At 46.3% G+C, this 15,694-nt stretch overlaps 7 non-coding genes across 7 annotated transcripts; all 7 read left to right on the forward strand.

Moving 5' to 3' along the window:
• The first annotated feature begins 1,970 nt into the window (after positions 1-1,970).
• Positions 1,971-2,161, forward strand: LOC130302920 (U2 spliceosomal RNA). The gene has a single exon (XR_008853059.1). It is a non-coding gene; the product is annotated as a U2 spliceosomal RNA (small nuclear RNA).
• Positions 2,162-4,255: 2,094 nt separating this feature from the next.
• Positions 4,256-4,446, forward strand: LOC130302921 (U2 spliceosomal RNA). The gene has a single exon (XR_008853060.1). It is a non-coding gene; the product is annotated as a U2 spliceosomal RNA (small nuclear RNA).
• Positions 4,447-6,544: 2,098 nt separating this feature from the next.
• On the forward strand, positions 6,545-6,735 carry LOC130302922 (U2 spliceosomal RNA). The gene has a single exon (XR_008853061.1). It is a non-coding gene; the product is annotated as a U2 spliceosomal RNA (small nuclear RNA).
• A 2,096-nt stretch (positions 6,736-8,831) lies between these two features.
• On the forward strand, positions 8,832-9,022 carry LOC130302923 (U2 spliceosomal RNA). Its single transcript, XR_008853062.1, has one exon. It is a non-coding gene; the product is annotated as a U2 spliceosomal RNA (small nuclear RNA).
• A 2,103-nt stretch (positions 9,023-11,125) lies between these two features.
• On the forward strand, positions 11,126-11,316 carry LOC130302924 (U2 spliceosomal RNA). The gene has a single exon (XR_008853063.1). It is a non-coding gene; the product is annotated as a U2 spliceosomal RNA (small nuclear RNA).
• A 2,080-nt stretch (positions 11,317-13,396) lies between these two features.
• LOC130302957 (U2 spliceosomal RNA) lies at positions 13,397-13,583 on the forward strand. Its single transcript, XR_008853093.1, has one exon. It is a non-coding gene; the product is annotated as a U2 spliceosomal RNA (small nuclear RNA).
• A 693-nt stretch (positions 13,584-14,276) lies between these two features.
• On the forward strand, positions 14,277-14,468 carry LOC130302954 (U2 spliceosomal RNA). The gene has a single exon (XR_008853091.1). It is a non-coding gene; the product is annotated as a U2 spliceosomal RNA (small nuclear RNA).
• Positions 14,469-15,694: the final 1,226 nt, after the last annotated feature.

A 15,694-nucleotide genomic window follows, 5' to 3' on the forward strand; every position in this document is an offset into this window, starting at 1 on the left:
CTTCTGCTGCTTCTGCTTCTGCTTGTGTCTGGCCCCTGTTGGAGCGTCCAGGCACAGGACTTCTGCTGCTGCTGACTAAATGGCCTCCTTAATTGGATCATTTGAGTAGCCAGCACACCTGTGCAGGTAGGGCATGACATGATAGGCAGCTGCCTTGATAGCGGGTGGGTGCTGAATGTTCCTAATTGACAAAATAAGATTAATGCTTATGAAGAAATATAAAATCTCATCCCTTCCCCAATATCGCGCCACACCCCTACCCCTTAATTCCCTGGTTGAACGTGATGGACATATGTCTTTTTTCGACCGTACTAACTATGTAACTATGTAACATAACATGGGGGGGGGGGGGGGTCTCCTGGCTGTTCACACAGGTGTGTCATTGCTGTACATTGACCATGCATTGCTTCTGTGGTATTGCAAAGGCAAAGACAAATGCTTCCAGCCATCCATTGCACTAATGGATTGGTCATCAGCTGGCTGTCTATGTCCCGCATCAATATAGACCAAAGTACAGAGGGTTAGGCTATGCTATTGTGCACCTACCTGATGCATCAGAAGGTGCGAGGCCCTTGCTAAATTCTGTGCACAGACTTTGAGATCTATGCTTTAGACTGTATCTAAACCTGCTCCAACATGGACTGACATTCTGGCCTACTTTCAGCCGATGCGACTTGTCTGTCGCTGAACAGTCGCTTTTTATGTATTCAGCACCTATGTATAATGTTGTAAAAATGCTCTAGAAGCTAAAGTCGCAGAAATGTCACACATATTTGGCCTGCAACTTTCTGTGCGACAAATTCAGACAGGAAAAATCAGTATAAATCCTTAGAAAATTATCCCCCAGTGTTTCCATCTGCTGGCGGTATTGAATAAGCATTGCTGCACTGATGGGGTATGCATTAGACGAAAAAAAAGAAGAAAAAGAAGAATAATACGCCCAGAAAAGAGGCGAAAAGGAGAAAAACGTAAAAAAACGTGAAAAAAAAGTAAGAGGAAGAGAAGGGAAAAAAAGGTGGAAATGGGTTTAAAAGTGATTTCGGCGGAGAAATATATATATATATATATATATATATATATATATATATATATATATATGCGCACACACACACATAGATATAAACGTATTCTCCGTTGAGATATTGCAGCCGCTGCTGTGTCCAGGCCCAGGAGCCTTAGCACTGTGCTGTGATGTCACTCAATACCACTGACATCACTAGGTGTAAACAACATCTCTCCTTTGCTGTGTATGTGACTATGGAGCTGTTTGGTGATGTCGTCTATTACGGCCTTCATAGAAGCAACAGGAGATTGTTGCATCCATCTTGAACCCTCAGAACTACAGTGCTATGATGTCACTCACTTCCACAGGCCTTGCAGAGTGTAAACAACAACAACCCAGCTTTGTTGTGTATGTAACCAAAGGGATTTGTGATGTCACCTAGAACCTTCACAGCAGCGACAGCTTTATGAGGAGCATCAGCACTGCTCTGCCTGAGCAGAACCATCACCGCCATAGGTTGTCAAATAACCCGGATTTAACCCACACAGGTAAGTCCAATGGGGTGCAGGCATGTCCTCTATGCTTACAGCTTCCCGTGGGTGTTGGTTTGATACCGTTTGGGGACAGCCAAGGAGGCATCTGCAGGCAACAAAGGTAGGTGTGTGCTTGTGTGTGTGTTTCCTATGCAGATCCTAAGCCCAGTGTCACATGCAAGTAGGAGGAGTAAGAAGGGTTCCTGGCAAATCCGGGTTATGGATTGCATTTAAAAAGGCCCCGTGGGAGTGCAATGGGCCCCTGTCTTGCTGCTTAGCAATAATGGTATGGGTTTAGGTTCTGCTGTGTGTACTGGTGGTTGACTGCCCCCCAGCCCAGAGTGTGCATGGAAAATTGTCTGGCAGCCTCCCTGACAGCAAGCAGTGATAGTGCCCATGAAGGGGACCTTGTTGGGCCCGCCCCTTTCACGGTTATCGCTTCTCGGCCTTTTGGCTAAGATCAAGTGTAGTATCTGTTCTTATCAGTTTAATATCTGATACGTCCCCTATCTGGGGACCATATATTAAATGGATTTTTGAGAACGGGGGCCGATTTCGAAGCTTGCTTCCGTCGCCCTATGCATTGACCCGATATGGCAGTATCTTCGGGTACAGTGCACCACCCCCTTACAGGGTTAAAAAGAAAGATTCCTACTTTCATTGCTACCTGCTTGCTGGCTAGCCAGCTAGCCAGCCCTGTGGGCCTTGCTGCTGCTGCAGCCAAAAAACAAAAGGTGGTGCTGCTGCTGCTTCTGCTGCTTCTGCTTCTGCTTGTGTCTGGCCCCTGTTGGAGCGTCCAGGCACAGGACTTCTGCTGCTGCTGACTAAATGGCCTCCTTAATTGGATCATTTGAGTAGCCAGCACACCTGTGCAGGTAGGGCATGACATGATAGGCAGCTGCCTTGATAGCGGGTGGGTGCTGAATGTTCCTAATTGACAAAATAAGATTAATGCTTATGAAGAAATATAAAATCTCATCCCTTCCCCAATATCGCGCCACACCCCTACCCCTTAATTCCCTGGTTGAACGTGATGGACATATGTCTTTTTTCGACCGTACTAACTATGTAACTATGTAACATAACATGGGGGGGGGGGGGGGGGTCTCCTTGCTGTTCACACAGGTGTGTCATTGCTGTACATTGACCATGCATTGCTTCTGTGGTATTGCAAAGGCAAAGACAAATGCTTCCAGCCATCCATTGCACTAATGGATTGGTCATCAGCTGGCTGTCTATGTCCCGCATCAATATAGACCAAAGTACAGAGGGTTAGGCTATGCTATTGTGCACCTACCTGATGCATCAGAAGGTGCGAGGCCCTTGCTAAATTCTGTGCACAGACTTTGAGATCTATGCTTTAGACTGTATCTAAACCTGCTCCAACATGGACTGACATTCTGGCCTACTTTCAGCCGATGCGACTTGTCTGTCGCTGAACAGTCGCTTTTTATGTATTCAGCACCTATGTATAATGTTGTAAAAATGCTCTAGAAGCTAAAGTCGCAGAAATGTCACACATATTTGGCCTGCAACTTTCTGTGCGACAAATTCAGACAGGAAAAATCAGTATAAATCCTTAGAAAATTATCCCCCAGTGTCTCCATCTGCTGGCGGTATTGAATAAGCATTGCTGCACTGATGGGGTATGCATTAGACGAAAAAAAAGAAGAAAAAGAAGAATAATACGCCCAGAAAAGAGGCGAAAAGGAGAAAAACGTAAAAAAACGTGAAAAAAAAGTAAGAGGAAGAGAAGGGAAAAAAAGGTGGAAATGGGTTTAAAAGTGATTTCGGCGGAGAAATATATATATATATATATATATATATATATATATATATATATATATGCGCACACACACACATAGATATAAACGTATTCTCCGTTGAGATATTGCAGCCGCTGCTGTGTCCAGGCCCAGGAGCCTTAGCACTGTGCTGTGATGTCACTCAATACCACTGACATCACTAGGTGTAAACAACATCTCTCCTTTGCTGTGTATGTGACTATGGAGCTGTTTGGTGATGTCGTCTATTACGGCCTTCATAGAAGCAACAGGAGATTGTTGCATCCATCTTGAACCCTCAGAACTACAGTGCTATGATGTCACTCACTTCCACAGGCCTTGCAGAGTGTAAACAACAACAACCCAGCTTTGTTGTGTATGTAACCAAAGGGATTTGTGATGTCACCTAGAACCTTCACAGCAGCGACAGCTTTATGAGGAGCATCAGCACTGCTCTGCCTGAGCAGAACCATCACCGCCATAGGTTGTCAAATAACCCGGATTTAACCCACACAGGTAAGTCCAATGGGGTGCAGGCATGTCCTCTATGCTTACAGCTTCCCGTGGGTGTTGGTTTGATACCGTTTGGGGACAGCCAAGGAGGCATCTGCAGGCAACAAAGGTAGGTGTGTGCTTGTGTGTGTGTTTCCTATGCAGATCCTAAGCCCAGTGTCACATGCAAGTAGGAGGAGTAAGAAGGGTTCCTGGCAAATCCGGGTTATGGATTGCATTTAAAAAGGCCCCGTGGGAGTGCAATGGGCCCCTGTCTTGCTGCTTAGCAATAATGGTATGGGTTTAGGTTCTGCTGTGTGTACTGGTGGTTGACTGCCCCCCAGCCCAGAGTGTGCATGGAAAATTGTCTGGCAGCCTCCCTGACAGCAAGCAGTGATAGTGCCCATGAAGGGGACCTTGTTGGGCCCGCCCCTTTCACGGTTATCGCTTCTCGGCCTTTTGGCTAAGATCAAGTGTAGTATCTGTTCTTATCAGTTTAATATCTGATACGTCCCCTATCTGGGGACCATATATTAAATGGATTTTTGAGAACGGGGGCCGATTTCGAAGCTTGCTTCCGTCGCCCTATGCATTGACCCGATATGGCAGTATCTTCGGGTACAGTGCACCACCCCCTTACAGGGTTAAAAAGAAAGATTCCTACTTTCATTGCTACCTGCTTGCTGGCTAGCCAGCTAGCCAGCCCTGTGGGCCTTGCTGCTGCTGCAGCCAAAAAACAAAAGGTGGTGCTGCTGCTGCTTCTGCTGCTTCTGCTTCTGCTTGTGTCTGGCCCCTGTTGGAGCGTCCAGGCACAGGACTTCTGCTGCTGCTGACTAAATGGCCTCCTTAATTGGATCATTTGAGTAGCCAGCACACCTGTGCAGGTAGGGCATGACATGATAGGCAGCTGCCTTGATAGCGGGTGGGTGCTGAATGTTCCTAATTGACAAAATAAGATTAATGCTTATGAAGAAATATAAAATCTCATCCCTTCCCCAATATCGCGCCACACCCCTACCCCTTAATTCCCTGGTTGAACGTGATGGACATATGTCTTTTTTCGACCGTACTAACTATGTAACTATGTAACATAACATGGGGGGGGGGGGGGGGGGGGGTCTCCTGGCTGTTCACACAGGTGTGTCATTGCTGTACATTGACCATGCATTGCTTCTGTGGTATTGCAAAGGCAAAGACAAATGCTTCCAGCCATCTATTGCACTAATGGATTGGTCATCAGCTGGCTGTCTATGTCCCGCATCAATATAGACCAAAGTACAGAGGGTTAGGCTATGCTATTGTGCACCTACCTGATGCATCAGAAGGTGCGAGGCCCTTGCTAAATTCTGTGCACAGACTTTGAGATCTATGCTTTAGACTGTATCTAAACCTGCTCCAACATGGACTGACATTCTGGCCTACTTTCAGCCGATGCGACTTGTCTGTCGCTGAACAGTCGCTTTTTATGTATTCAGCACCTATGTATAATGTTGTAAAAATGCTCTAGAAGCTAAAGTCGCAGAAATGTCACACATATTTGGCCTGCAACTTTCTGTGCGACAAATTCAGACAGGAAAAATCAGTATAAATCCTTAGAAAATTATCCCCCAGTGTCTCCATCTGCTGGCGGTATTGAATAAGCATTGCTGCACTGATGGGGTATGCATTAGACGAAAAAAAAGAAGAAAAAGAAGAATAATACGCCCAGAAAAGAGGCGAAAAGGAGAAAAACGTAAAAAAACGTGAAAAAAAAGTAAGAGGAAGAGAAGGGAAAAAAAGGTGGAAATGGGTTTAAAAGTGATTTCGGCGGAGAAATATATATATATATATATATATATATATATATATATATATATATATGCGCACACACACACATAGATATAAACGTATTCTCCGTTGAGATATTGCAGCCGCTGCTGTGTCCAGGCCCAGGAGCCTTAGCACTGTGCTGTGATGTCACTCAATACCACTGACATCACTAGGTGTAAACAACATCTCTCCTTTGCTGTGTATGTGACTATGGAGCTGTTTGGTGATGTCGTCTATTACGGCCTTCATAGAAGCAACAGGAGATTGTTGCATCCATCTTGAACCCTCAGAACTACAGTGCTATGATGTCACTCACTTCCACAGGCCTTGCAGAGTGTAAACAACAACAACCCAGCTTTGTTGTGTATGTAACCAAAGGGATTTGTGATGTCACCTAGAACCTTCACAGCAGCGACAGCTTTATGAGGAGCATCAGCACTGCTCTGCCTGAGCAGAACCATCACCGCCATAGGTTGTCAAATAACCCGGATTTAACCCACACAGGTAAGTCCAATGGGGTGCAGGCATGTCCTCTATGCTTACAGCTTCCCGTGGGTGTTGGTTTGATACCGTTTGGGGACAGCCAAGGAGGCATCTGCAGGCAACAAAGGTAGGTGTGTGCTTGTGTGTGTGTTTCCTATGCAGATCCTAAGCCCAGTGTCACATGCAAGTAGGAGGAGTAAGAAGGGTTCCTGGCAAATCCGGGTTATGGATTGCATTTAAAAAGGCCCCGTGGGAGTGCAATGGGCCCCTGTCTTGCTGCTTAGCAATAATGGTATGGGTTTAGGTTCTGCTGTGTGTACTGGTGGTTGACTGCCCCCCAGCCCAGAGTGTGCATGGAAAATTGTCTGGCAGCCTCCCTGACAGCAAGCAGTGATAGTGCCCATGAAGGGGACCTTGTTGGGCCCGCCCCTTTCACGGTTATCGCTTCTCGGCCTTTTGGCTAAGATCAAGTGTAGTATCTGTTCTTATCAGTTTAATATCTGATACGTCCCCTATCTGGGGACCATATATTAAATGGATTTTTGAGAACGGGGGCCGATTTCGAAGCTTGCTTCCGTCGCCCTATGCATTGACCCGATATGGCAGTATCTTCGGGTACAGTGCACCACCCCCTTACAGGGTTAAAAAGAAAGATTCCTACTTTCATTGCTACCTGCTTGCTGGCTAGCCAGCTAGCCAGCCCTGTGGGCCTTGCTGCTGCTGCAGCCAAAAAACAAAAGGTGGTGCTGCTGCTGCTTCTGCTGCTTCTGCTTCTGCTTGTGTCTGGCCCCTGTTGGAGCGTCCAGGCACAGGACTTCTGCTGCTGCTGACTAAATGGCCTCCTTAATTGGATCATTTGAGTAGCCAGCACACCTGTGCAGGTAGGGCATGACATGATAGGCAGCTGCCTTGATAGCGGGTGGGTGCTGAATGTTCCTAATTGACAAAATAAGATTAATGCTTATGAAGAAATATAAAATCTCATCCCTTCCCCAATATCGCGCCACACCCCTACCCCTTAATTCCCTGGTTGAACGTGATGGACATATGTCTTTTTTCAACCGTACTAACTATGTAACTATGTAACATAACATGGGGGGGGGGGGGGGGGGGTCTCCTTGCTGTTCACACAGGTGTGTCATTGCTGTACATTGACCATGCATTGCTTCTGTGGTATTGCAAAGGCAAAGACAAATGCTTCCAGCCATCCATTGCACTAATGGATTGGTCATCAGCTGGCTGTCTATGTCCCGCATCAATATAGACCAAAGTACAGAGGGTTAGGCTATGCTATTGTGCACCTACCTGATGCATCAGAAGGTGCGAGGCCCTTGCTAAATTCTGTGCACAGACTTTGAGATCTATGCTTTAGACTGTATCTAAACCTGCTCCAACATGGACTGACATTCTGGCCTACTTTCAGCCGATGCGACTTGTCTGTCGCTGAACAGTCGCTTTTTATGTATTCAGCACCTATGTATAATGTTGTAAAAATGCTCTAGAAGCTAAAGTCGCAGAAATGTCACACATATTTGGCCTGCAACTTTCTGTGCGACAAATTCAGACAGGAAAAATCAGTATAAATCCTTAGAAAATTATCCCCCAGTGTCTCCATCTGCTGGCGGTATTGAATAAGCATTGCTGCACTGATGGGGTATGCATTAGACGAAAAAAAAGAAGAAAAAGAAGAATAATACGCCCAGAAAAGAGGCGAAAAGGAGAAAAACGTAAAAAAACGTGAAAAAAAAGTAAGAGGAAGAGAAGGGAAAAAAAGGTGGAAATGGGTTTAAAAGTGATTTCGGCGGAGAAATATATATATATATATATATATATATATATATATATATATATATATGCGCACACACACACATAGATATAAACGTATTCTCCGTTGAGATATTGCAGCCGCTGCTGTGTCCAGGCCCAGGAGCCTTAGCACTGTGCTGTGATGTCACTCAATACCACTGACATCACTAGGTGTAAACAACATCTCTCCTTTGCTGTGTATGTGACTATGGAGCTGTTTGGTGATGTCGTCTATTACGGCCTTCATAGAAGCAACAGGAGATTGTTGCATCCATCTTGAACCCTCAGAACTACAGTGCTATGATGTCACTCACTTCCACAGGCCTTGCAGAGTGTAAACAACAACAACCCAGCTTTGTTGTGTATGTAACCAAAGGGATTTGTGATGTCACCTAGAACCTTCACAGCAGCGACAGCTTTATGAGGAGCATCAGCACTGCTCTGCCTGAGCAGAACCATCACCGCCATAGGTTGTCAAATAACCCGGATTTAACCCACACAGGTAAGTCCAATGGGGTGCAGGCATGTCCTCTATGCTTACAGCTTCCCGTGGGTGTTGGTTTGATACCGTTTGGGGACAGCCAAGGAGGCATCTGCAGGCAACAAAGGTAGGTGTGTGCTTGTGTGTGTGTTTCCTATGCAGATCCTAAGCCCAGTGTCACATGCAAGTAGGAGGAGTAAGAAGGGTTCCTGGCAAATCCGGGTTATGGATTGCATTTAAAAAGGCCCCGTGGGAGTGCAATGGGCCCCTGTCTTGCTGCTTAGCAATAATGGTATGGGTTTAGGTTCTGCTGTGTGTACTGGTGGTTGACTGCCCCCCAGCCCAGAGTGTGCATGGAAAATTGTCTGGCAGCCTCCCTGACAGCAAGCAGTGATAGTGCCCATGAAGGGGACCTTGTTGGGCCCGCCCCTTTCACGGTTATCGCTTCTCGGCCTTTTGGCTAAGATCAAGTGTAGTATCTGTTCTTATCAGTTTAATATCTGATACGTCCCCTATCTGGGGACCATATATTAAATGGATTTTTGAGAACGGGGGCCGATTTCGAAGCTTGCTTCCGTCGCCCTATGCATTGACCCGATATGGCAGTATCTTCGGGTACAGTGCACCACCCCCTTACAGGGTTAAAAAGAAAGATTCCTACTTTCATTGCTACCTGCTTGCTGGCTAGCCAGCTAGCCAGCCCTGTGGGCCTTGCTGCTGCTGCAGCCAAAAAACAAAAGGTGGTGCTGCTGCTGCTTCTGCTGCTTCTGCTTCTGCTTGTGTCTGGCCCCTGTTGGAGCGTCCAGGCACAGGACTTCTGCTGCTGCTGACTAAATGGCCTCCTTAATTGGATCATTTGAGTAGCCAGCACACCTGTGCAGGTAGGGCATGACATGATAGGCAGCTGCCTTGATAGCGGGTGGGTGCTGAATGTTCCTAATTGACAAAATAAGATTAATGCTTATGAAGAAATATAAAATCTCATCCCTTCCCCAATATCGCGCCACACCCCTACCCCTTAATTCCCTGGTTGAACGTGATGGACATATGTCTTTTTTCGACCGTACTAACTATGTAACTATGTAACATAACATGGGGGGGGGGGGGGGGGTCTCCTGGCTGTTCACACAGGTGTGTCATTGCTGTACATTGACCATGCATTGCTTCTGTGGTATTGCAAAGGCAAAGACAAATGCTTCCAGCCATCCATTGCACTAATGGATTGGTCATCAGCTGGCTGTCTATGTCCCGCATCAATATAGACCAAAGTACAGAGGGTTAGGCTATGCTATTGTGCACCTACCTGATGCATCAGAAGGTGCGAGGCCCTTGCTAAATTCTGTGCACAGACTTTGAGATCTATGCTTTAGACTGTATCTAAACCTGCTCCAACATGGACTGACATTCTGGCCTACTTTCAGCCGATGCGACTTGTCTGTCGCTGAACAGTCGCTTTTTATGTATTCAGCACCTATGTATAATGTTGTAAAAATGCTCTAGAAGCTAAAGTCGCAGAAATGTCACACATATTTGGCCTGCAACTTTCTGTGCGACAAATTCAGACAGGAAAAATCAGTATAAATCCTTAGAAAATTATCCCCCAGTGTCTCCATCTGCTGGCGGTATTGAATAAGCATTGCTGCACTGATGGGGTATGCATTAGACGAAAAAAAAAGAAGAAAAAGAAGAATAATACGCCCAGAAAAGAGGCGAAAAGGAGAAAAACGTAAAAAAACGTGAAAAAAAAGTAAGAGGAAGAGAAGGGAAAAAAAGGTGGAAATGGGTTTAAAAGTGATTTCGGCGGAGAAATATATATATATATATATATATATATATATATATATATATATATATATATATATGCGCACACACACACATAGATATAAACGTATTCTCCGTTGAGATATTGCAGCCGCTGCTGTGTCCAGGCCCAGGAGCCTTAGCACTGTGCTGTGATGTCACTCAATACCACTGACATCACTAGGTGTAAACAACATCTCTCCTTTGCTGTGTATGTGACTATGGAGCTGTTTGGTGATGTCGTCTATTACGGCCTTCATAGAAGCAACAGGAGATTGTTGCATCCATCTTGAACCCTCAGAACTACAGTGCTATGATGTCACTCACTTCCACAGGCCTTGCAGAGTGTAAACAACAACAACCCAGCTTTGTTGTGTATGTAACCAAAGGGATTTGTGATGTCACCTAGAACCTTCACAGCAGCGACAGCTTTATGAGGAGCATCAGCACTGCTCTGCCTGAGCAGAACCATCACCGCCATAGGTTGTCAAATAACCCGGATTTAACCCACACAGGTAAGTCCAATGGGGTGCAGGCATGTCCTCTATGCTTACAGCTTCCCGTGGGTGTTGGTTTGATACCGTTTGGGGACAGCCAAGGAGGCATCTGCAGGCAACAAAGGTAGGTGTGTGCTTGTGTGTGTGTTTCCTATGCAGATCCTAAGCCCAGTGTCACATGCAAGTAGGAGGAGTAAGAAGGGTTCCTGGCAAATCCGGGTTATGGATTGCATTTAAAAAGGCCCCGTGGGAGTGCAATGGGCCCCTGTCTTGCTGCTTAGCAATAATGGTATGGGTTTAGGTTCTGCTGTGTGTACTGGTGGTTGACTGCCCCCCAGCCCAGAGTGTGCATGGAAAATTGTCTGGCAGCCTCCCTGACAGCAAGCAGTGATAGTGCCCATGAAGGGGACCTTGTTGGGCCCGCCCCTTTCACGGTTATCGCTTCTCGGCCTTTTGGCTAAGATCAAGTGTAGTATCTGTTCTTATCAGTTTAATATCTGATACGTCCCCTATCTGGGGACCATATATTAAATGGATTTTTGAGAACGGGGGCCGATTTCGAAGCTTGCTTCCGTCGCCCTATGCATTGACCCGATATGGCAGTATCTTCGGGTACAGTGCACCACCCCCTTACAGGGTTAAAAAGAAAGATTCCTACTTTCATTGCTACCTGCTTGCTGGCTAGCCAGCTAGCCAGCCCTGTGGGCCTTGCTGCTGCAGCCAAAAAACAAAAGGTGGTGCTGCTGCTGCTGCTTCTGCTGCTTCTGCTTGTGTCTGGCCGCTGTTGGAGCGTCCAGGCACAGGACTTCTGCTGCTGCTGACTAAATGGCCTCCTTAATTGGATCATTTGAGTAGCCAGCACACCTGTGCAGGTAGGGCATGACATGATAGGCAGCTGCCTTGATAGCGGGTGGGTGCTGAATGTTCCTAATTGACAAAATAAGATTAATGCTTATGAAGAAATATAAAATCTCATCCCTTCCCCAATATCGCGCCACACCCCTACCCCTTAATTCCCTGGTTGAACTTGATGGACATATGTCTTTTTTCGACCGTACTAACTATGTAACTATGTAACATAACATGGGGGGGGGGGGGGGGTCTCCTGGCTGTTCACACAGGTGTGTCATTGCTGTACATTGACCATGCATTGCTTCTGTGGTATTGCAAAGGCAAAGACAAATGCTTCCAGCCATCCATTGCACTAATGGATTGGTCATCAGCTGGCTGTCTATGTCCCGCATCAATATAGACCAAAGTACAGAGGGTTAGGCTATGCTATTGTGCACCTACCTGATGCATCAGAAGGTGCGAGGCCCTTGCTAAATTCTGTGCACAGACTTTGAGATCTATACTTTAGACTGTATCTAAACCTGCTCCAACATGGACTGACATTCTGGCCTACTTTCAGCCGATGCGACTTGTCTGTCGCTGAACAGTCGCTTTTTATGTATTCAGCACCTATGTATAATGTTGTAAAAATGCTCTAGAAGCTAAAGTCGCAGAAATGTCACACATATTTGGCCTGCAACTTTCTGTGCGACAAATTCAGACAGGAAAAATCAGTATAAATCCTTAGAAAATTATCCCCCAGTGTCTCCATCTGCTGGCGGTATTGAATAAGCATTGCTGCACTGATGGGGTATGCATTAGACGAAAAAAAAGAAGAAAAAGAAGAATAATACGCCCAGAAAAGAGGCGAAAAGGAGAAAAACGTAAAAAAACGTGAAAAAAAAAGTAAGAGGAAGAGAAGGGAAAAAAAGGTGGAAATGGGTTTAAAAGTGATTTCGGCAGAGAAATATATATATATATATATATATATATATATATATATACGCGCACACACACACATATATATAAACGTATTCTCCGTTGAGATATTGCAGCCGCTGCTGTGTCCAGGCCCAGGAGCCTTAGCACTGTGCTGTGATGTCACTCAATACCACTGACATCACTAGGTGTAAACAACATCTCTCCTTTGCTGTGTATGTGACTATGGAGCTGTTTGGTGATGTCGTCTATTATGGCCTTCATAGAAGCAACAGGAGATTGTTGCATCCATCTAGAACCCTCAGAACTACAGTGCTATGATGTCACTCACTTCCACAGGCCTTGCAGAGTGTAAACAACAACAACCCAGCTTTGTTGTGTATGTAACCAAAGGGATTTGTGATGTCACCTAGAACCTTCACAGCAGCGACAGCTTTATGAGGAGCATCAGCACTGCTCTGCCTGAGCAGAACCATCACCGCCATAGGTTGTCAAATAACCCGGATTTAACCCACACAGGTAAGTCCAATGGGGTGCAGGCATGTCCTCTATGCTTACAGCTTCCCGTGGGTGTTGGTTTGATACCGTTTGGGGACAGCCAAGGAGGCATCTGCAGGCAACAAAGGTAGGTGTGTGCTTGTGTGTGTGTTTCCTATGCAGATCCTAAGCCCAGTGTCACATGCAAGTAGGAGGAGTAAGAAGGGTTCCTGGCAAATCCGGGTTATGGATTGCATTTAAAAAGGCCCCGTGGGAGTGCAATGGGCCCCTGTCTTGCTGCTTAGCAATAATGGTATGGGTTTAGGTTCTGCTGTGTGTACTGGTGGTTGACTGCCCCCCAGCCCAGAGTGTGCATGGAAAATTGTCTGGCAGCCTCCCTGACAGCAAGCAGTGATAGTGCCCATGAAGGGGACCTTGTTGGGCCCGCCCCTTTCACGGTTATCGCTTCTCGGCCTTTTGGCTAAGATCAAGTGTAGTATCTGTTCTTATCAGTTTTCATGCCGGTGGACAGTAACGCCGGTATGGGGCTGGTGGGGATGGGTGCTGCATGGAGGATGCAGGTGTACCAGGGCTTTCCGGGGCTGGTTCTGAGGAATCAGCTCGACGGCTGCCCTGATGTGACCTGTTCCCTCCGGGTCTCGCCATGAGGCTGAGAGGGTCTAGAGCCGAGGTACTTTTGTGCCTCGGGGAGTGGTGACCCCGAGGTGCCGAAACTCACTGGGAGGATAGACTCACTGAGTTGAAGCACGGGCACCATAATCTCTTCACCTTGTGGCACTCACCTCTTGATTCCCGGCCTTCTGGCTAGGATCAGAGAAATTTTTATAGATCCGGCCGGATGTCCGGGCAGTATATCTGCACACATTCACTTATTTATTTCTTTTTTGTCTCACTGTGTCACTTTTTGCGTGTTGTGTGTTCACAGGATTGGTCAGGGTGCGGTAGCCCTTCTGGGTGTCCCTCCTGGCGGTCTAGGGGAGGTGTGTGTGGCCATTAGGTTCCGCACCTCCCTGCAAACACCCCGGGTACTCCTGCTTTGGCAGGGTACCTACCGTAATCGGCTCTGCGGGCAGATACCTTGGCTAACGCCAAGGGGGATGCCGGGAGCATTTGTGGTCCCCTAGTAGCTTCGGCGAAAAGGGACATCGAACCTGGAACCTCGCAGGTACCTTTTGGTCCGGAGGCGAAGGGTAAGGTTTGTTGGGGGGCCTCTCTCCTATCGGAGAAGGGCTTGCGATAGACCGCATCCTTTGTGCACGTTTTTTTTGTGTAACACGTTTGCACTTTTTCTTGCACTTTGGGTGAATCGAAAGCACGTTCCTCGGCTTTAGATAAAAAAAAAAAAAAAAAAAAAAAAAATCTGTTCTTATCAGTTTAATATCTGATACGTCCCCTATCTGGGGACCATATATTAAATGGATTTTTGAGAACGGGGGCCGATTTCGAAGCTTGCTTCCGTCGCCCTATGCATTGACCCGATATGGCAGTATCTTCGGGTACAGTGCACCACCCCCTTACAGGGTTAAAAAGAAAGATTCCTACTTTCATTGCTACCTGCTTGCTGGCTAGCCAGCTAGCCAGCCCTGTGGGCCTTGCTGCTGCTGCAGCCAAAAAACAAAAGGTGGTGCTGCTGCTGCTTCTGCTGCTTCTGCTTCTGCTTGTGTCTGGCCCCTGTTGGAGCGTCCAGGCACAGGACTTCTGCTGCTGCTGACTAAATGGCCTCCTTAATTGGATCATTTGAGTAGCCAGCACACCTGTGCAGGTAGGGCATGACATGATAGGCAGCTGCCTTGATAGCGGGTGGGTGCTGAATGTTCCTAATTGACAAAATAAGATTAATGCTTATGAAGAAATATAAAATCTCATCCCTTCCCCAATATCGCGCCACACCCCTACCCCTTAATTCCCTGGTTGAACGTGATGGACATATGTCTTTTTTCGACCGTACTAACTATGTAACTATGTAACATAACATGGGGGGGGGGGGGGGGGGTCTCCTGGCTGTTCACACAGGTGTGTCATTGCTGTACATTGACCATGCATTGCTTCTGTGGTATTGCAAAGGCAAAGACAAATGCTTCCAGCCATCCATTGCACTAATGGATTGGTCATCAGCTGGCTGTCTATGTCCCGCATCAATATAGACCAAAGTACAGAGGGTTAGGCTATGCTATTGTGCACCTACCTGATGCATCAGAAGGTGCGAGGCCCTTGCTAAATTCTGTGCACAGACTTTGAGATCTATGCTTTAGACTGTATCTAAACCTGCTCCAACATGGACTGACATTCTGGCCTACTTTCAGCCGATGCGACTTGTCTGTCGCTGAACAGTCGCTTTTTATGTATTCAGCACCTATGTATAATGTTGTAAAAATGCTCTAGAAGCTAAAGTCGCAGAAATGTCACACATATTTGGCCTGCAACTTTCTGTGCGACAAATTCAGACAGGAAAAATCAGTATAAATCCTTAGAAAATTATCCCCCAGTGTCTCCATCTGCTGGCGGTATTGAATAAGCATTGCTGCACTGATGGGGTATGCATTAGACGAAAAAAAAGAAGAAAAAGAAGAATAATACGCCCAGAAAAGAGGCGAAAAGGAGAAAAACGTAAAAAAACGTGAAAAAAAAGTAAGAGGAAGAGAAGGGAAAAAAAGGTGGAAATGGGTTTAAAAGTGATTTCGGCGGAGAAATATATATATATATATATATATATATATATATATATATATATATATACG

This window comes from Hyla sarda, unplaced genomic scaffold (genome assembly GCF_029499605.1).
Source record: "Hyla sarda isolate aHylSar1 unplaced genomic scaffold, aHylSar1.hap1 scaffold_1186, whole genome shotgun sequence".
Classification (NCBI taxonomy): Eukaryota; Metazoa; Chordata; class Amphibia; order Anura; family Hylidae; genus Hyla; species Hyla sarda.